Source organism: Felis catus, chromosome D1 (assembly GCF_018350175.1).
Source record: "Felis catus isolate Fca126 chromosome D1, F.catus_Fca126_mat1.0, whole genome shotgun sequence".
Lineage (NCBI taxonomy): Eukaryota > Metazoa > Chordata > Mammalia > Carnivora > Felidae > Felis > Felis catus.
The window spans coordinates 95501284-95522399 of NC_058377.1; the positions used below are offsets into that span (position 1 = coordinate 95501284).

Sequence of the window (21116 nt, forward strand, 5' to 3'; positions counted from 1 at the left end):
GTTCGATCAGAGCACAGAGCCTACTTGGGATTCTCCTCTCCTCTCTCTCTTCCCCTCCCCCCATTCGTGCTCGCTCACTCTCTCAAAATAAACAGACATTTTAAAAAATAAAGAAAAATAAAAGAAACACTGGTATGAATTATAATTGATAGACAGTAGTCTCTTCTGATTGTTAACAATAGCTTCTGAGAACTTACCTTCTGCCATGCATAAAATAAGCACATTACAAGAATTTCTCATTGAATCCTCATGATAGCCATATGAGATGAATTCTATTTTTATTTCCCAAAGTAGCCCAGCTTGGATTAGAACTTAGGTCTGCCATCCTCCAAAATCCTTCCTCTTCATCATTACACCATACTGTCTCATGCGTACTCTCTCTACCAAGCAGATATTCCAATCATCAATAAGTAAGAATTAAATATATTAAATATCCTCTCCCAAGTTTGAGAAATGTCTTTTGACAGACTCAAATACAGAATATAACTCCAGAGTATTATTCTCCAAGCTACCAAATCTAGGTCTAGATCAGCCAATATCAATTTAGCTTTGCTTTATAAAAGAATTGAAGCAGGGATCTTTATAGCCTATAAATCCAATTGGTATTTGTTTTAAAAGCCCAAAAGATTATATGGGATTGCACCAAAGTTTTACTAACCACAGAGACAAATAACTACAGACTTTTCGGACATGGAACAAAAAGGCAAAAAGACAACTAAGAGTGTATGTAATGGATCCTCCAATCTCACCCATTACGAGGTCTTAATGGTGACTGGCAAGTCTCTGCATTTATGGAGGCAAAAGGTAACCAAGGAGACCCCTTTTGAGTTTCTGACAGCCAAGGATCCAGTATCTAAAATGCAATCTGTATAGGAATCAATAAAATATAACCATCACAAAACTGAATAGAGACCATCTGCAGTGGCAGAAATCAACACCAAGCCTAGGGCTCAGTTGAGGCTCTCTGCTACTACCAGGGCTTTAGCTGCAGATAAATACATACAGAAGACAACCGTGATAAGCAATCAAAATAAATTAAAAAGGAAATTACGGAGAATCCATTCATGTAACAAATACACGGGAGCCCACATATTATGATACAAAAATACACAGACCTTGATACCAAACAGACCCAAGATCTCATCCTGGCCCTTCCAGTTAGTAACAATTATTACAATTGTTACTATGGCTAGCATTTACTGTTTAGTGTGTGCCAAGCAATATAATAAATATTTGACTGACATTCTCAAAAAGGACATGTAGGTAATAAGTGATTCGAATCCCAGTCTGTCTGACTTTAAAATCTATTCTTCATAACAAAAGTTCCTTGTTACAGAAGACTGGGATCTCCTGGCACTTCCAGAGAAATAGATTCCTTTCTCTCTACCCTTCACATACAGCCCTTTCTTCTCTCTGATGTACTTACTAAATGCGGGAATTCAGGGAATTGCTATGGAGCATCAAGTGATTCATCTTCAGTGTATATAAAAGTCCTTGTCTCACTGGTTGCCTCATTGGGTTGTTGAGAGAATTACATGAAATCACGGTCCCATACAGGGATTATCTCATGGAAGGGTTTTTAATAAGTGTTAATTCCCACTGTGTATAGTTACAGTAGGTAGTAATATGAAACTCAAGAATTATAAAGCCCAGCCTATGCCCTTAAAATGTTTACAATCAATTTCATTGCTCTTCATAATGGGGAGGAGAGTCTAACCTTACTAGCCATGCGTGACATCCACATCAGGACAAAATTCTGGGATAAATGATGTACTGATTTGACCCACGGCAACATTTCATTTAAGCTGTTAGCTTATACAAAACCCTCCTTTGATGTGTTTCTAACCTCTGAAGAAAAAGACCTTCCAAAATGCTGCCCTAAGACTTAGTCTCAACCAGTGGAAATGTACCCATCTTTCTGGCAGCACCATCAATCCTGTCAAGCATCCTCCTGGAATAAAACGGATCTTGCTTGTGCTTTAAAATGCTTATAGCAAGAGTTCTGAAATGCAGTGTGTCCCCATTCTTGTGAACAGAGAATCACAACCCATTTGTTATGGGTGAAATGCCAAAATCATCAATATGTTTTTTTTTCATGAATTTGAACATGACTGTAACAATTAAAATATTATCACTCTTTTTTTTTATTTTTTTAATGTTTTATTTATTTCTGAGACAGAGAGAGACAGAGCATGAGCAGGAGAGGGGCAGAGAGAGAGGCAGACACAGGATCCAAAGCAGGCTCCAGGTTCTGAGCTGTCCGCACAGAGCCTGACTCAGGGCTCGAACTCACGAAATATGAGATCATGACCTGAGCTGTATCAGACGCTTAACCGACTGAGCCACCCAGATGCCCCAAATTATTATTACCCTTATTGCTAGCTTTCTGATATATTTTGCTGAGTGAGAAAATGGTGAAACTATGATCTTCCCACTAGAAATGTTTACATAAGGGTCATCCAATGTAAATTTCATGCCAGAAAATTAGATTGAGAATTACTGACCAACTATTGGGTCAGCAGCTTTGAGGGGGGTGGGGAGGGCAAGTAAAAGGTAAGGGATTTTTACCCTGAACCAGGAAGGAAGGAAGGAAGGAAGGAAGGAAGGAAGGAAGGAAGGAAGGAAGGAAGGAAAGAAGGGAGGGAGGAAGGGAGGAAGGAGTTAGGAATGAGGAAGGGAAGGAAGGAAGATGAAAGAAAGAAAGAAAGGAAAGAAAGAAAGAAAGAAAGAAAGAAAGAAAGAAAGAAAGATCTATCATTTTATCATTTGCTCTTCTAAAACATTAATTTAAATGATCACATAATTACTCAATTAGCTACATATCCAGGTTACAGATTCTCTGTTTCAAATACTCTCACATCATCTTTCCTCCTTTTTTTAAAATGTTTATTTATTGGGGGGGGGGGGGGAACAGAACGCAAGCAGAGGAGGGGCAGAGAGAGAGAAAGACACAGAATCTGAAACAGGCTCCAGGCTCCAAACTGTCAGCACAGAGCCCGAAGCCAGGCTTGAACCCAGGGACTGTGAGATTGTGACCTGAGCAGAAGTCAGACATTTAACTGACTGAGCCACAGGGGCTGTGGAGGTTAGGGCTGTCTGCGTGCTGTGGCAGGTGGTGGTTGGTAAGAGAGGAGCACATACACTATGCTGCCAAGTTCCAAGCAGAGAGGGACTTCTTCCAATTGAGGTTATCAAGGAAGGCCTTGTGGAGAACATGGCATGCCAGCTTGGCCTGGAAGGATGAGTAATTCGGACATATGGAGGAAGACCAGAAAAAGGACACCGCAGGCAAAAGAAACATCATGAATAAAAGCAAAGTAACAGGAATGCAAGACGTACGTTCTGGAAACACAAGGAATTCAATCTGCCTAAAGGACTGAGACAGAAATAAGGTTGGAAAGAAAGGTGCAAGTCAGATTGCGGAAAATTTTAACTTCAAACAAGCTAAGGGATTTAGATTTTAATTAGCATGGACATTCACAAGGAGCCTAGGAGTGCTTCTTAAGGGAAAGTAATCTTTGTGAGTAAGGCACAGGTCCCAGCACAGGGTGATAGTTTAACAAATTTCTATTACTATTATCACAGAAAAATCAATAACTCTACAGTGTACTCCATGCTGGAATCATGCCTGCTACCTATCAGCAGACCAAAGAGAAATGATTTCTGGCAACTAGAAATGTAAGTTTAGGGAAAAATGTGTTTATTGATGCTTAGTTTAATTTATTGCTGTTTCAAGGGCTTGACAAAAAGAGAAGGCAGGCTCAGAAGAAAATGGCAAGGGTGGTAATATGGCTCAGATCATTTTAAGGGAATACGGAAATGTGTTGTTCTCTCAAACTACCAAGGCACAACATCAAGTTACTACTGAAGAAGGCACCCACTCCCCCCCCCCCACACACACCTTCAAGGATTTAGAAATTGAAAGGGATTCATGAAAATCAACCCGGAGGTCACCAAATCAAAGTTCCCCCATAAGCAGGTACTCCCTTTTTCACACTGCAGCTAGTTAAACAGAAATCCTCACACAGTAAAAACTGTAGAACTCCAAGATTTCATAAAACACCATAATTACAGGTGACTCTCACTTTGGCTTCTGGTTAGATCAACCAGACCCCTTTCGGCCGCAAATGACAGAAACTCAGCTCAAATGGCTTACTACACAGAAAGCAATTAATTCACATGGCTTTCAAGCCTAGGACTTTAGATACTGACGTTTCCAGGTACTGAAACAGTATCATCACAAACCACTTTTGCATCACTCAGCCCTCCTTTCCCTCCAGTTGCCTTCATTCTGTTCTTAAGGAGATAAGAATTACCACACAGTTCCAACTTATATTATCTTTATTACTTATGACTCCCCCAAATTAAAATACCCTAGCTCTCACCTTATCTGAGCATCCCCACCCTCCTTCGTAAAATAAAGGCATCATACTGAGTTTCATGCTTTAAACACGTGACCACTCCTTGACTCAATTTCTATGGTCAGTCAGAAAGAATCCAGCCTGCCCAGCTTTATTATTTTTTTTTAATTTTTTCTAACATTTAGTTTATTTTTGAGAGAGCAAGAGAGAGAGAGCAGGGGAGGGGCAGAGAAAGAGGGAGGCAAAGAATCCAAAGCAGGCTCCAAGCCCTGAGCTCTCAGTACAGAGCCTGACGCGGGGTTCAAACTCACAAACCACAAGATCAGGAACTGAGCTGAAGTCGGATGCTTAACCAACTCAGCCACCCAGGTTCCCCCCAGCTTTGTTATTAAAGGCAATGCCCTAGGAACAGGGTACCATACAAACCCTGCAATCTCAGAAATTTAGCATAAAAGAAGTTTACTTTGCGATCAAGCATGATTCAGAATGGATGTTCCTTGTTGGCAAAGGGGAGCTCAGCTCCGTGCAGTTATTCAAGGTCTGTGTATGTACTTCATACATACTAGGAAAGCAAAAAAGATTCCGAGCAGGGAAATGAAATGGCATAGTTGATGTCTTTGTCTTTGTCTTTTACAAACAAGGAAAGGGACATAAAGGTACAATGTAAGTCCACTACTATCTGGTTCAAAGGATCAGAGTTCTAGGCCCAGAATAGCAACTTGCTCACTATGTGAGCTGCAGTACATCTCCACAGCTTATCTGAGAGTCACCACACTCATTTGTAAAATTAAAGCCCTGTCACTCCCCTGCCCCAAGTCTTGACTTTTTAAAGATCTATACAGTGTATAGATATAAGGTGTCCCTTATAAAAATTTCTCTCTCCAAAATACAGATAATTGAGACTCACTCTGACACAGCGGGATCAAGGCAGGTGAAAAGGCTGTGTCAGTCGGATCCCAGCCTCTGTGGATATCGAAAACAGAGATGATGCTATTCTCACAAGATAGAAATAATGTTCCCTCCGCCCACATCTTGACATATGGATGTGGATGGGTATGGTGTTTGGATGAGAGAGTGAGAAGTTATTGTAATTTTAAAGCTTATATAATCTTATGAAAGCCTTGTTCTCTGAGTCAAGCTTATAAGGAAATTATACCAGTAAGACCTCCTAAGATTCTATCTGCCAAAAAGTCTCTTATTTATCTCATGACTCAAATGGATTATAATTACTGGTAAGAAGAAGAGGGGCTCCTGGTGCTTGAAACATCTAGAATCTAAGCCAGTAGATTCTACTACCTAGCACAGATTAAGCATCAATAAATGTTCAAGGAAGGAAGGTGGGTGGGAGCAGGGGAGGGAGGAGTAAAATGGAAGGGAGGAGGGGGAAGAAAGGAGTAGGGGATAGAGAGGAAGGGAAAAGGAGAGAAAGGAAGGTAAGTTTGAGGTTTTATAATGGTTGGAAAGGCTTGTTTCAGTGCTTATCACACACAGACACTCACACACACAAAAACACACATACATGCACACCAATACTCAATTGCCCTTTGGTATAATCCTAAAACATTCCCTTGTGCCTGAGCAAACTGCTTTTAGCAACCTTCCCCATCAACTGCTTTCAACAATCTTCCCCATCCGGGATGAGAGGGCATTGTTGTAGGAAATAAAAAGGCCCATTAAATACAATCTTGTCTGCCAGCACCCATTCCAAGAGGACATTCCCATGTGTGTTTATCATGAAGACCAATCAGTAGGGAAACACTTTGTTTACAATAACCATCCCTGTTAACACTTAAATATCAGTCAAAGGAGGTTAAATGCCACAACAAACCACCCCAAAACTTTACAAAGAGGAATTCTATCATGTCCAGTATAGGTTAACTGTGGGGGAATAGGTCATTTGCTGACTACCTTGAACCCTTCCACCTTGAACCTGCACAGCCTCCTAGGTCCTCAGAATTTTTCCGAGGAAATCCTTCAGCTATAAATTGGGGACAAAGAATGGAGAATCACGTGCAAGAGGTGGATGAAACCTAGAACTGCCTACAATCTGCCCACATCCCACTGGGAGCACTCAGTCACATGACCCTACTTCACAGCAAGGAAGTCTGGGAATGGAATCTACCCCTGCTCCAGAGAAGGAAAATGATTTCACAAACAATGAGTCAGTCTCTAACACAAATTACACATTTCTCCCTACTTTTTCACCACCAATTCCTGATGTGTCAGCACTTCCAGGGCTAACAACATTTTTATAATCTTCATGCTGGCTAAAGTCACCCAAAGAAGATTTTACTGACTGGGAATAGAGGTTAAGGCAGCACCTCCATCATCCAGGTCCCAATTCAACAGAACTATTAGGGAAAACCGAAAAGAAAAGAAAATCTGGGGGTTGCCGAGGTGAGCATCCAATGCCGACCAACCAATACATCCTGATCTTGGATCCCTTCTCCAGCCACAGCCTGGGGGGGCACTCCAGAAGGACGAGCAACCTCATACGAGCGGCTGAGAAAGAAAACCCATTCACAGACGAAATCGCCTTGAATTCTGCTGCACAAGTCATATTATATCTTTTCTGGTCAACCTGTTAAATCTCTTCTTTAGATTTAAGATAGTAAGGCCATGTTCATCAACTTTGTTTCTGGTAACTACAAATGCTGGTAACCTGCACCATCAGGAGTGGTGAGAAGCTCGTGCTCCTTAGGAACCTTAGCCTGGAAAGCAGAGCCACATAAGCAAAGGCTTATGTGATCCTACTGTACCTGGAGTTCAAACACATGCAACAGAGGTGAGGGATGAGGGAAGTGAAAACAAGGAAGGGGGGTAAAAGCTGACTGAAACTGGCCATTGCTGAGTACAACTAATTGCTCTATCTTACAGAATCAACATTCAAAAAGCTGCATTATAAGCTGAGTCTCAAGACTCCCCATCCATGGGTGGAAAGGTGGCAGAGTTTACTCACTGGCTTCCTTCTCCCACTGGAAAAGATATGCCTGCTAGACATTAACTTCCAGCACGCTTTCAGATTACACATGCATGTGAACTGATTAGGGCCACATGGCACCATATATCACGTTGCACCTCAACATCAACAGGGAAGCCCTGGGGTGGAAGGCAAGAGGTGTGTCATGTGGGCATGAGGAGAGGTGCTGCCCATGATGCCTGCATAAAGTCAGTCAGGGGTCACCTCGCTGGTAGCTGCAGCATTGAGACCAAGAGGATCTGAAATGGTGTGTGACACAAGATTCCTCAAGAGACCCACAGGCCAGAATGGGTCCTCCCAGGTAACATTCTGTAAGTCTAGTACTAACAATTAATAATCAGAATTCAGCTTACCGCAGGTTAAATATTCATGGAGCTCTTACCTGCATGGAGAAAGCAATGAAGGGAATGCTGAGTGAGCAAGAGTCAGAGCCAGGAAGACATTCTGTCTATCTTTGGATGCATCTATGAGCCCCTGTGGAGATACGAGAGGACTATTTATTTCATCCTTCACAACGCTTAGCTGGCTCCTTTCTGACGTTTCTGCTTGGGCGTGAATCCAATTGTCCTACCTTTGCTACAACATCCAGTCCATTTTACTTGTAAGGGTTCTTTGTAGAAAACCTCAAGTTACAAAGGAAAAAAAAAAAACACTCTTGAACTAGCTCAAGTCCAAGAGTAGTTTGAGGCAAATATTCACATCTCATGGGTACTCAAGAAAAGCTGAGCAAACGTACCTCAACAACAGCAGAAACTGAAGCAACTCCAGGGAGCTACTCTCCCTGTCATTCCCTTAGCTTCCTGCTTCCTTCCTTTTCTGGAATCGTCTCGCTTTTCACTTTTGTCCCAACCACATTCCCTGAGTTCCATTCTCTCAATGTTTGGTAGGTATATATCCCCGTAATGACTATCCCAACCCAAATATTATGTGACCTTTAAGTACAAATGCTACTAGTAAGTCTCCTCCGGTCCTAATTTCCAGAGAGGAAATCTTTATCGTTTTAAAAGTCATTCCATAAATACCATGGGTCACTGGCTATGTTTTAGATCTCCTTAGTTTCCCCCAAGAGTTTCCCAGTCCTGGCTGTTTTGACTGTGTCTGTGGGGTGAGGCCCTGAAGCTTCATGTGCATTATTTGGGACTCCAGAGAACCAAATCACTCCCCTTTTCTAAGTTGTAACCATCTGAGGCAAGCACAAAGAATAAAATCAGCATCAGAGTGCCCACTTAACTACTGGTCCATGTAGGCTAGAAATCATGGCTGGGTTTCACCCCTTCCACCTCTGCTCTGAACTTACCCACCCAATTACAGAAAGAGAGCCTAGAAGAGAGAAAGTAGAGGCCTAAGTAAATGAGGCTCCTACTGGCGAGTTACCAAATGTAGACCAGATTGGGAAGTTCTCCAAGAGAGAAGAAAAAGAGAGAGTCTACTTCTGGCACACTCTTGGGAGACCCACCATTAACTTGAAACAATATTATTAGCCATTTGTCCTCCCAAGGAGAAGGCCAAATGAGGAAATAAAGAAGATGTAAAAAGATCCGTCTCCAACCCTTCAGGACAAGTAGAAATGCTGGCATACATTCCCTTTCCTACGAGAAGAGTCTGACATGGGGTTGAGAAAAGAGAAGGGATCCCCTCTACTGATTCACCAGGGACTACGGATCAGAGATCCCTGGCTTTGATTCCCATGAATCAATAAAAGAAACAAAAGTCTTGCTTTCCAAAGAAACAGCAGGGCCAGACCCAGAGCAGGAGAGAGGCTGTCCAGTGATAGTTAAAACTGCTATATAATAAGAATCCTATTGTGTTTTCTTTTTGCTTCTAAATTGAAATCTGTAAAATGAGGTAGCTGGAATCCAAGTGAATTTCAACACCAAGAGGATATCAATCAGAAGACAGGTAAGCAATCAGCATGGCCAGCTGCGTGTTCCCGAGGGAGGTGTTCAGAGTTGCTGCCTCCCCTGAAGGATGGGCAGATTGAAAGCCATTTCTTTGGAGGGTCAGAAGAGAATCTGATCTCTTGCCTATGTGCCCTGCCTCTGGCATCCTGCAGGCTCTCAGCAAAAGAGCTCAATTCCCTAAACAACCCCCTGGAAAGAAAATTCCTTCTCTACTTATGGTTTGAATGATATGTCTCAGCATTTGCCCAAAGTGGTGATTTCACTAGTTCTAAGTAGGCTTTATGACGCACAGAGGGCTCTGCCTGAACAAATCATCCCATGTCCACAGGGATGTAGGATAAGGAAGTGCACATAGGCAGGGTCAGTATTCTCCTCTCATGTTCTGGGGTGCACTCCAGCACACAAAGGGGCAATAAACACCACAAAATCATATGCTAAAAAGACCTACTGTGAGCCTCAGAAAGTGTGGGAAAGATGATGAAGTGATTCATTCATTCTTTTATTTGCTCTTCATTCAACTAATATTTATTACCTGTCTGCTATGTGCCTACAGTTATTACAAAAGTTATGTTAGTCCAAACACATAGCAAAAATCATATATAGACTGAATAATACATTCATCTTGCATATATATGAAGGACTAATTTTTGCAAAGTAGGTATACGGTGGAGAGAAAAGTCAGTTCTCATCTCCCACACCTTCTAAACTGCAGTGCTCCAAACCTGAGATGCGTTCTCTAAACAGGCCCATTCCCCGGTTATGTCACCCATTTTCATGGTTTTAAAAGCCACATTGGGGCTCCTGGGTGGCGCAGTCGGTTAAGCGTCCAACTTCAGCCAGGTCACGATCTCGCGGTCCGGGAGTTCGAGCCCCGCGTCAGGCTCTGGGCTGATGGCTCAGAGCCTGGAGCCTGTTTCCGATTCTGTGTCTCCCTCTCTCTCTCTGCCCCTCCCCCATTCATGCTCTGTCTCTCTCTGTCCCAAAAATAAATAAACGTTGAAAAAATAAATAAATAAATAAATAAAAATAAAAAAATAAAATAAAAGCCACTGCCAAATTTCTATCTCTAACTCAGACCTCCCCACTGAACTTGAGCCTAGAATGTTCCATTCCCCATCTGACATCTACATGCTTATGTCTATAGGCTACATATGCCCAAGGCGAAGCTTCTGATCTTCCTCCACCAAGCACGCACCTTGCATAGGCTTTCCTATTTAATGAATGGTAACCACATCCTTCAAGGTGCTCATCCCCAAAGCCTGAGACATCTTTATCACTTCTCTCTTTTTTTTTCAATATATGAAATTTATTGTCAAATTGGTTTCCATACAACACCCAGTGCTCATCTCAACAGGTGCCCTCCTCAATACCCATCACCCACCCTCCCCTCCCTCCCACCCCCCATCAACCCTCAGTTTGTTCTCAGTTTTTAACAGTCTCTTATGCTTTGGCTCTCTCCCACTCTAACCTCTTTTTTTTTCCTTCCCTTCCCCCATGGGTTTCTGTTAAGTTTCTCAGGATCCACATAAGAGTGAAAACATATGGTATCTGTGTTTCTCTGTATGGCTTATTTCGCTTAGCATCACACTCTCCAGTTCCATCCACGTTGCTACAAAGGGCTATATTTCGTTCTTTCTCATTGCCATGTAGTACTCCATTGTGTATATAAACCACAATTTCTTTACCCATCCATCAGTTGATGGACATTTAGGCTTTTTCCATAATTTGGCTATTGTTGAGAGTGCTGCTATAAAGATTGGGGTATCACTTCTCTCTTAAGTAACCACGTGTAACCAGTCAGCAAATTCTGCCAGCATCACATTCATTCATTCAAAATATATAGAGAATCTAACAGCTTCTTAGCACTATCACCATCACCATGTCCCTGGACCAAGCCACCTTCAACTCTCATCTGGATTACTGTAACTCTCCCTGGTTCTGCCCTTTTCCTTTGCATCTGTTCTCAAGACAGCGACCAGAGGGATTATTAGCAACATAAATCAAATCAGGTCATTCCTCCATTCCAAACCTTCCAGTGGCTTCCTATTTCACTCAGAAGACAAAAGTTCCTTCCAATAACCCATTAGGTCTTCATGATATGAATTACATCCAGTCACACCCCCACCCAACTCCCACTCATTCACTTTGCTACAGCCACACTGGTCTCTTTGGTCTTCCCTGAAACAGCTAAGCAGACTTCAGGACCTTTGCACTTGATGTTTCCTCTCTCTGGAATACTCTTCTCTAAATTATCAATATGACTCACTTTCTCACTCCCTTCTGATGTGTCACTTTGTATATAAAAACATTCTATACAACTACTGTCCCTCAAGTCTCCTTACTCCCTTACCATGCTTTATTTTTTCTTTTGTGTTATTTTCACCATCTTATATACCAAGGTGCTCCTGTTTATTTTCCTTCATGAAAGCATAAATTTTGTTACATTCTCTGGCATATTCCAAGCACCTAGCACAGTTCCTGGAATATAGTAATTCCTCAATGAGGAAGATTCACGCACTACTCAATACATGAGTAAATGGTCCTAAAAGCTGGCAACAGAATTTCTCTTCAGAAGACAACTGACTTTGTTGGCAAAATACCTCGATAAGTCTTTGGGACACAAGGTGAAGCCTCAAGTACATGGATGTAAGTAGGAACCAAGGGAAGAAAAACAAAACCATGAGATATTAAGAGGAATTTGTGGGGGGGGGGGTTTCTTGAGAGAAACAGAGAGGCAAAAGAAGGTACAGATAAGATAGATAAAGTAGCTATGGAAATAGTGTGACTAAAAGGACCAACTGAGGCAAGTGAGAAAAAGCTCTTCATGGTGAAAAATAAAACCTATTATAAACAAAAGGTTTATATTCAATATTCTTTTTGAAGGTGTTCTGTTAAACTTCTCATGTTTCCTCAATGCATAAATCTTGTTAAACTTATTCATTGCTTTATATATGTCTTATGTATGCTGGGCAACATAAGTACTAGTACTTATGAGTACTTAAGAGTCTAGTACTCAGTACTAGACTCTTCCACCCTGGCAGATTGAGGGAACCAGGCAGAAGCTGCAACAATCACAATCTAAAGACCTGTATCTGATGTCATCACTTTTTAACTATAAATCCCTGGGCAAGGCTCCAAGCTTCTGTTTCCCCAACTGTACATAACAAACAGTTACACACACTAGTGATACAAATAGAGTCACATCACTTCTAGTAACTTTATTAGCAATAAAGCCAGTATCTCCCTCTGGAAGCTCATTTCCATGAATTATCCAAGAAACTCAAGGGATTTAGAGACCCATAAAAAGATTTTTTTTTCTTATCCAGGGGTATGGAAAGTAGAGTCTGAGCAGTCAACAGATGTGCTTGTGCTTCCTTGCTGGAGCTGGTTCCTTACCAAAGTCGCTGTGGATCCACTGCTGTGATATTTCACTGCTCCAGATTCTAGCACAGTGATTCTTCAAGAGAGGCGAATCTCAGTTCCTTCAGAGCTATGCCCAGCCAACAAAGCCTCAAAGTTGGACTTCTGCTATAGATCTGATGACTAACACTATGGAGTTCTCCTAGACAGCCACTTTCCAGGGAACCATTTAGCTCTAGAGTACTGGATTACTCTTGGTTCTTGATCCTCTGCCTCTCAGATCCAAACCCACGTCTGCACCTTCTTTCCAAACTAGGGGAAACAGACTGCTTTTCTTTGATGACCTCAAAACTACAAAAGTCTAATCATAGCTTCTGCCTTCAGAATATGAGCCTACTTGCATACCCTTTTAAGAGTAGCTAGCCAGGGACTTGAGAAGGACATACTCAACCATTCAAAGAAAAGCTAGTCTCAGGGCTCTAAACACATTTACCCTTCAAAGGGGATGTCATGTTAAGGTAACCACACCACTCTCCTGAATGAGGGGGATCTGCCTGAGACGATTCCAAGGTGATTTCCTGGCACCCATAGAAAAAATAATCTCACACTGCTGTATGTCCAACTTTGTAACTAGAAGGATCATATGTGATCAAGTGAAAGTGGTCCCTTAAGCATGGTGCACTATACTGACGTTATTATAGTCATAAAGATGACTGAATTCTAGAAGTGTAAAAAAACATACGCCACAAAGCAAAGCAGACTAGAAAAAGAATCCAGTTCTGCCACTTAATATCTGTGTAACTTTGTGCAAGTCACTTACCCTCTCTGAGCATTCACTTGTAAGATGAGAAAATTATAATAATAATATTAGTGATATTAATATGGTATATTAATAATACAATATCAATAATTATCTCTTGGAGTTATAAGGAATATTTATGAAATGCCAAACAGGCAAAATATCTACAGGCACAGAGTAGTAAGTGCTCAATAAATTGTAACTATCATCATTTTTATATATAGCTCTAAATCCAGCAATGTTTATTGACTACAAAGTATAATGAAACACACATATGTATTATTTCATTTAACACTTACCTGTGTGGTCACTACTCTACTGCCCATTTTGCAGATAAGGCCATTAAGGCCTAAAGAGAATGGTATGTTGCCAGAATTATACTACTAGAAGCCAGCACAGGGAGTATTTGCACCCGTGTCCCTGCCAGCCACATAACGAATCACTCCCACCCTCGGTGACTTACAGCAACCAGCATTTGTAGTCAGCTGTGATTCTGCTGATAAGCCACCTCAGCTGAGTGGCTTAGCTTCAGGCTGCACATTCTAAGTCTGCTCCACTGTCTTACTCCGGATCCCAGGCTGAAAGGACTGTGGCTACCAGGGCCATGTCCTTCCTGTGAGACATAACCAAAGCACAAAGGGGCAGGCCCAACGGCACAAGCATGTTCCAAGCCCATCGCGTCTGCTAACATTCCAAAGCAGGTCACGTGGCTAAGCCCAACTACAGTGTAGAAGGGAAGTATACTACTCTACAGTGCAAAGGAGGGAGAGTATCTTCAGAACAATAATTCAAACAATCACACCAGATCTCACCACCTCCAGAATCTGAGCTCTAACTCAGTCTCCCACAATGCCTCTCTACTGCTCTAAAACAGTACCTCTCTAACCAAAAAATCATTATTAAGCCTCTTTTTCAGTATTAACCTGCATGGGATCTTAGGTTCCTTTTACTTATTGCCTATATCACCTGGCTTGGCTCTTTAAAACAGCTGAAACAGCCCAGCTGGAGGGTAAATGAAAAGTTGATAGTCCATCATTCGTTGCTCATAGCAAAATCCAGACTGTGCAGCCCAATAAGCAACCCGCTGGGTCTACAAATTTGCCATGCTTCGCTCTGTTAAAACTTTATTGGGCACAGTATGGTAACTCAATTAATAGTGAGAATGACACTGGCAAGTGTCACTGGCATTGTGACCAATTATTTTTTCCTTAATATCTTTTTTAAATCACAAGCTGACCAAATTCAACAAGAACCATGTTCTTCCACAGGGCGTATTTAGTCTGTCCCTGTCTTCCCCATTAGCTTCCATTACCAGAGTCCCACAACTCTGTCACCAGCTAAAAGCCTCTCTCTTCTCCCAACAACAGTGTACCTTCTCCCCAAAAGAGCTAACTGAAAACACAAATCAGGCTGTTTGGAAGGATTTTGTGTTACTGGTAGTTTTTTGTTTTGTTTCCTATAAATCAAAGTTTGCTGACTTTATTCTTTTGGCTTACTCACAGTGGTTCTTTTTTAGAAAGCACAGACACAGAAACAAACTGCAAAGCCAACCTGAATTACCACCTAAAGAAATTCAAGAGGAGGGACTCAAAAACACGAGCATATTCCCTGAAAAACCCATAGGGACCTGACCTTCCAAGGTGTCCTAGACTCCAGCTGTCCCACCGAACTTGTCATTTTCAGCCCAGAGATGGAACTTGACTGACTTACAGTAGCCAGCTGGGCTAAAAGTCAAAGGATGCCTAATTTTAATGCATAAGCAATTGGCTTCCCAACCTACCATCTTCAGAAAAGAAAAGCTCTACTATACCCAATGTTCAATCCAGAAAAGTCTCATGATTGGGAGTTATTTCAAGTTATTTCAAGCTTAAGTCCAGATGGGCAGGGGATGGCCCTCTATATTTAACACATATTTATCAGGGTTGAAGAAACCCATGTCATCAGAAAACAGAGAATATATGTACTTAGAGTATCTCCCAGAAAGTAACTTTCCATCTTGTCTCTTGTGATTGGATTCTGAACATTACCAATAGAAGAAAGGCCACCTACATGGATGCTAGTGTACTTGCTGAAGCACCGTAGGATCTCCCATCTCGTATCCTTCTATTTCTTTTCCCCACCAAACCAATACATACAGAAAAGGCTCTCCATTGTCTCTAGTCATAGCAGATTGATAATGTCTTCAGGCTAGATTTCCACGTCCTTATGGCTAGCTTTGGGGTTAATGCTGAAGTACACAATTTCTGGGCTCAGCCCAGTCCTAAACTGATGATACGTCAGCTAACAGGTCTCCATAAAAGCTTCAGTTAGCTCCATGTGTCCATCGGTCAGACTGTGGTGTGTACACAGAGCCAGGGTCACAAGCAAAAAAACACACGAAATGATGCACCTTGGGTCTGAATTTTCCATCCACAACTTCCCCCAGGAAACAGCTTGTTAGTCTCAGACTGCTGAAGCACATGCATTTTTTTTTATTCCTTCTATGGCTTCAACACAGTCTTGTAGTAACTGAATTTCTTTCTTCCTTGGATCCAGTGCTTCAGCAGAGATCCGGCTCCAAGAGTGATGATCCACTGGAATGAAGAAGCCACTGTTGGTAGAAATGAACATGGGCACTAGCCCATCACTCTTTCCGAACAGGGAATGAATGTACTTGTTCACTTCCACCACCGTTTCCTGAAATTTCTTATCTCCAGTGAGACAAGAGAGTATTATGAACTCAAATGGAACGCTCATCACTTTTGACACTATGCTGACATGTTAGGAGACCTCGCCAATGACTGTTTATATCAAAGTACGTATAGCAATTCACAGTCAGATGAGCTAGGAGGAAAAGAATTCAATACTGTGCTGGGAACTTCCCTTTCCCCATGCAATCCCCTTCTTCACCTGCACCACTGCTTACTGAGAATCAATGCCACCTCAGTCATGTCCCAAAGCGGTGGCATCAGCTCTCAACATAAAACTTTTCCACTTACGCTTACGCTTCTAGATTTCCTGCCTCGGCCCTGGAGACACCACCCCCAGCCCGCCCCACAGAGCACTCACTGCTCCTGCATCTGTGGCTCTGGCCAATATTTAAACTGCCAGCCAATTTAGTTGCTTGTCTTATAGTCATCCAGCAAGTGCTAGCCCTGTGGTTTAATAGCACTGGATGACCCTTCTGAGAATGTTTTTACTGTGGGCTAATGAAAAATAGCACGTCATAGGAAGCGAGTAGCCTTCTTCTGAATGGTGATGTTTTAACTACGCCAGAAAAGAACTCTCTCATGCAATGCTTCTCAAACTTTTGCATGCCTAAGAATTGTCCGAGGGCTTATTAAAACAGGCTGCTTTGTCTCCATCCCCAGAGGTTCTGATTCAGTAATCTAAAGGTAGAGTGGAGACTGCATTTCTAACGTGTTCCCAGGGATACTGATGCTGCTGGTTTACTGCTTACACTCTCAGAACCACTGCTCCAATTCCTGGCAGTTGGGAAGAAACAGCGCTGGGGAGCCCAAGAGGGCAATCTTGGGACCACCCTCCATCTCCTCTACCAAAACAGGAACTCTCCATTTTACAGATCCGGCTTCATGATGAGCATTTGGGTTAAGGTATCTGCACTAAAAATGGTTGGAAAACCACTTCTCTAGGCAACGTCAACATTTGGGATAGTGCAAACTAAAGGCAAAGAAAGAGTATTTTACCCCAAGAAATTCAGAGGCAAGAAAGTGAAAACTTTATTTTCCTTCATTCAGGAAAGCCAAGGATTACTAAATGCTGAAAGGTTGCGTTTGCTTCTGGGGTGAAAGACAAGCCAGACACCTACTCAGGGGCCTCACATCTAGTACCACAAGATAACCATGCAAAAGAAATGAGTGCGGGGGCGCCTGGGTGGCGCAGCCGATTAAGCGTCCGACTTCAGCCAGGTCACGATCTCGCGGTCCGTGGGTTCGAGCCCCGCGTCGGGCTCTGGGCTGATGGCTCAGAGCCTGGAGCCTGTTTCCGGTTCTGTGTCTCCCTCTCTCTCTGCCCCACCCCCGTTCATGCTCTGTCTCTCTCTGTCCCAAAAATAAATAAACGTTGAAAAAAAAATTAAAAAAAAAAAAAAAGAAATGAGTGCGGCTAATGCTACAAAGTTCCAATGACAGAGACCTCTTTATAGAAAACAAATAGTTCACATGTGTTTCACATACCATCCTCCCATCTCCCATTCCAGAAAAGACTTTACTAACTGATCGGAGTACTCCTCCCAGCAGGTCCCAGATTTGAATTCAGAATTCTTCTCAACATGTTACTCTATCACCAAGCCACAATCAATTGATTGAAGTTAGTGTTCACGTTGAAATCTGAGAGCTATCACTCATTCAAGTTCTAATGGGAATATTGTCACAATTCTATTTAAGTGCTGACAACTGAATTGTCCTCCCAAAATTCCTATGTTGAAACCTAATGAGATGGTATTTGGATAAAGCCTTTGGGAGGTGATTAGGTTTTGAAGGGGGAGCCCTCATGAATGGAATTAGTACCCTTATACAAGAGACCCCAGAAAACTCCCTCACCCTTTCTGCCATGTGAGGATACAACAAATCAGGAAGGTGTCTCACCAGGCACTGAATTAGCCAGCACCTTGTTCTTGGAATTCCCAGCCTCCAAGAAATCTATGAGAAATCTCTGAGCCTCAGAGAAATCTATGTTTGCTGTTTGTAAGACACCCAATCCATGTATTTTGTTAGAGTAGCCCAAATGGATTAAGCCTTTAGGTTTAGGAAATAATTCATAGAGGAGCTGGTGCTTGACAGGGTCTTGCAAGATGAATATAAGAAATCTAAGAGTTGAGGGGAGAAGAGAGGAGGTGGGGATAAGGTATTCTAGTAGCTGAAAAGGGATGAAACTCATTAAGAGGATTAAGAAGTGAAAGTAAGTGGAGCCAGTAATTGTAGACCTTGCGTTCATGGATCTTATATTGGAAAGAGGGAAAAAAAGATTAGAGATGCCTACAAGTGCAGGCAGGAACAAGAAGCAAGTTTTTAAAACCTAACTGGATCATGTTTATGGATATGGATAAGGACATTAGAAAGAGAAGTTTAAAAAAATTTACAAGAAAGGGAACAACATATTGAGCAAGTCCTCAGAGGAAATCTATGATCAGTATTCCCTCCCAGCATTGCCTTGAGGTGGTCTGACGACCAACCCCCAACCCCCACTCTTTAATAGAAGGCTGTGATGGAAACAGGAGTGCACAGCCACAGGAGACATTGTGCCTGAGGGACACGAAGGCTGAATCACAGAAGCATGCCAAGAATGGCATGGGACAGGAGGCTAAGGGACTAGTGAAGTCAAGAATAAGAAGTATCTTTTCAGAGCTGGGAGAAAGGCAGTGGTCTGGAGAAATTCTAGAATAAAGACAGACAACATGTTCATTGGGACTTTCACTGGCCCCAAGAAAAGTCTATGTGGGAAGACCATAGAATTTTTAAGGAGCTAAGATGAAACAGAGAAGCACAAAGTCTATTTTAAGACTGTAACCAATCCTTAAAGAAATCATTTGCCCGATCATTGATTTAAGGGCAGGGTGGGGGCAATAATCTTTTTTCTATAGTGAGAAGCAATAATCAAAATGTACCAAGCAGTATGCTAAAAACATTATTTCCAGGGACACCTGGATGGCTCAGTCAGTTGAGCATCCAACTCTTTTTTTTTTTTTAATGTTTATTTATTTTTGACAGAGAGTGAGAGTGAGCATGAGTGGGGGGGAGGGGCAGAGAGAGGGAGTCAGGATGCAAAGTGGGCTCTGTGCTGAGAGCGGAGATCCCAGTATGGGACTCAAACACAAGAACTGTGAGATCATGACCTGAGCTGAAGTTGGACACTTAACTGACTGAGCCACCCAGGCATCCCCAAGCATCCAACTCTTGATGCTCAGGGCAAGTCAGGTCATAATCCTGCTGTCCTGAGCTCAAGCCCCACATCCCTCTGGCTCTGTGCTGACAGTGTGGAGCCTGCTTGGGATTTTCTCTCTCCCTCCCTCTCTGCCCCTCCTCTGCATGCACTCCGTGCCCTCTCTTCTCTCTCTCTCTCAAAATAAATAAATAAATAAGCATTTTTTTTAAAAAAAAAGCATTCTTTCAGCATGTCCCTAACTTCATCCTTGTAATACCTACAAGGTAGGAACTATTGTTATTTTCATTTTACATATGAGGAAACTTATTATGTTAAAGCACTTGACAAGCCTGTATATGACCAAGCTGGGATTTTAACCCAGACATGTTAGGTCCCAGGGCCCAGGCTTCCATTCTGTCTACTTCTATACACTTTTTTCCAAATCACCTCTGGGTCCACAAAAACATGTTCCCGCTTTAAACTATACAGAGTCTTTTTTTTCCCCCTCCATCTCAAGGCCCATCAGCCTTCTCTCTGGGAAGCCTTTCCAAGCATCCCTGGGCTCAGGCAGTGGTACCCTACTCTGCCTTCCCCCAGGGTCCCATAACACTTCCTACGTACCTCTCAGAGCCTTCACCACATTCTATGACAGTCAGCTGCCTGTGAGTCTACCTCTGCTATCAGCTTGAAGCAAAGCATAAAGGAAAGGCCAAGGGCTTTAAAGTTAGTGAAAACTTGTTCAAATCCCAGTTCTTCCTCTTATAAGCCATAGAAATTGGGCAAATTAATCTCTATGATTTTAATTTAGTTCATTGATAAAATCCAGGTAATTCAATAAGAAACTGTTGTGAAAATTTAAATGCAATAAGATTATGTCAAGACCTGACACACAGTGAATGCATACAATAGGCAGCGGAAATTGATATAACTATTTGTATAACTGTTAAGCGAATGAAAGGCCACTTTATCTTGACCCACCATTGGCTCAGTACTTCCGACAACATGAGTTGGCAACATTTCCTTACTACATAAACTCTGAGGAAAGTATTTACCTTCCTCATTTAAGAAAAAAAAGTTTTACAAACATATTTATAAACAATAAGGTATTCCTTTAAATATCTTTCTAATAGTCATCAAAATAGATCCCAAAAGACATTGACTTCCCAACAGTTAGTTTAATTTGAATGACTGTAAGACTTTAAACATAATAAAACTATAATTGCCTTCAAATGGCTGTCAAGTTCTTACTAAATTAGATTCCAACCGCTCTCCTCCAATTTATCTTAATGAGCAAAGTTTTATTGTATTTAAGCCTCAAGTGCAAGAGTAAAGTAAATAGGACACAGAAATCTCAAATCCAAATGTTGTTGGAGAATCATAGCCAAAGGTTTTTTCACATTAATGGTAGGGTAAAAAGGTTTCTAAAGGGGGCTGAAAACAATTGTCTATCTACAGTAAATACATCTGAGGGTATATGTAGAGAAAGACTAGCCTTGTGATTAGACACTCTATATATAGCATAGATATTTTGAAATTTTTCATAACAAAAGCTTTTTTTTTAAGTTTATTTATTTATTTTGAGAGGAGTAGGGAAACAGGGGCAGAGAGAGAAGGAGAGAGAATGAAAATCCCAAGCAGGCTCTGCACTGTCATTGCAGAACCTGATGCAGGGCTCAAACTCACAAGCCATGAGATCATGACCTGAGCCGAAATCAAGAGTCGGATGCTTAACCGAGACACCCAGGTGCCCCAACAAAATATTTCTTTAAAGCCAAAAATTGGAGTGCCTGGGTGGCTCAGTCAGTTAAGTGTCCAACTTCAGGTCAGGTCATGACCTCATGGTTTGTGGATTT

General features: G+C 41.9%; 1 long non-coding RNA gene across 2 annotated transcripts in view; it reads right to left on the bottom strand.

The window, feature by feature from the left end:
• Positions 1 to 21116, bottom strand: part of LOC109492102 — a 1189585-nt gene that overhangs the window by 992669 nt on the left and 175800 nt on the right. For both annotated transcript variants that reach the window (XR_006586544.1, XR_006586545.1), the window contains exon 3: positions 7724 to 7815. This is a non-coding gene — a long non-coding RNA (uncharacterized LOC109492102). The remainder of the gene's footprint in view (positions 1 to 7723; positions 7816 to 21116) is intronic.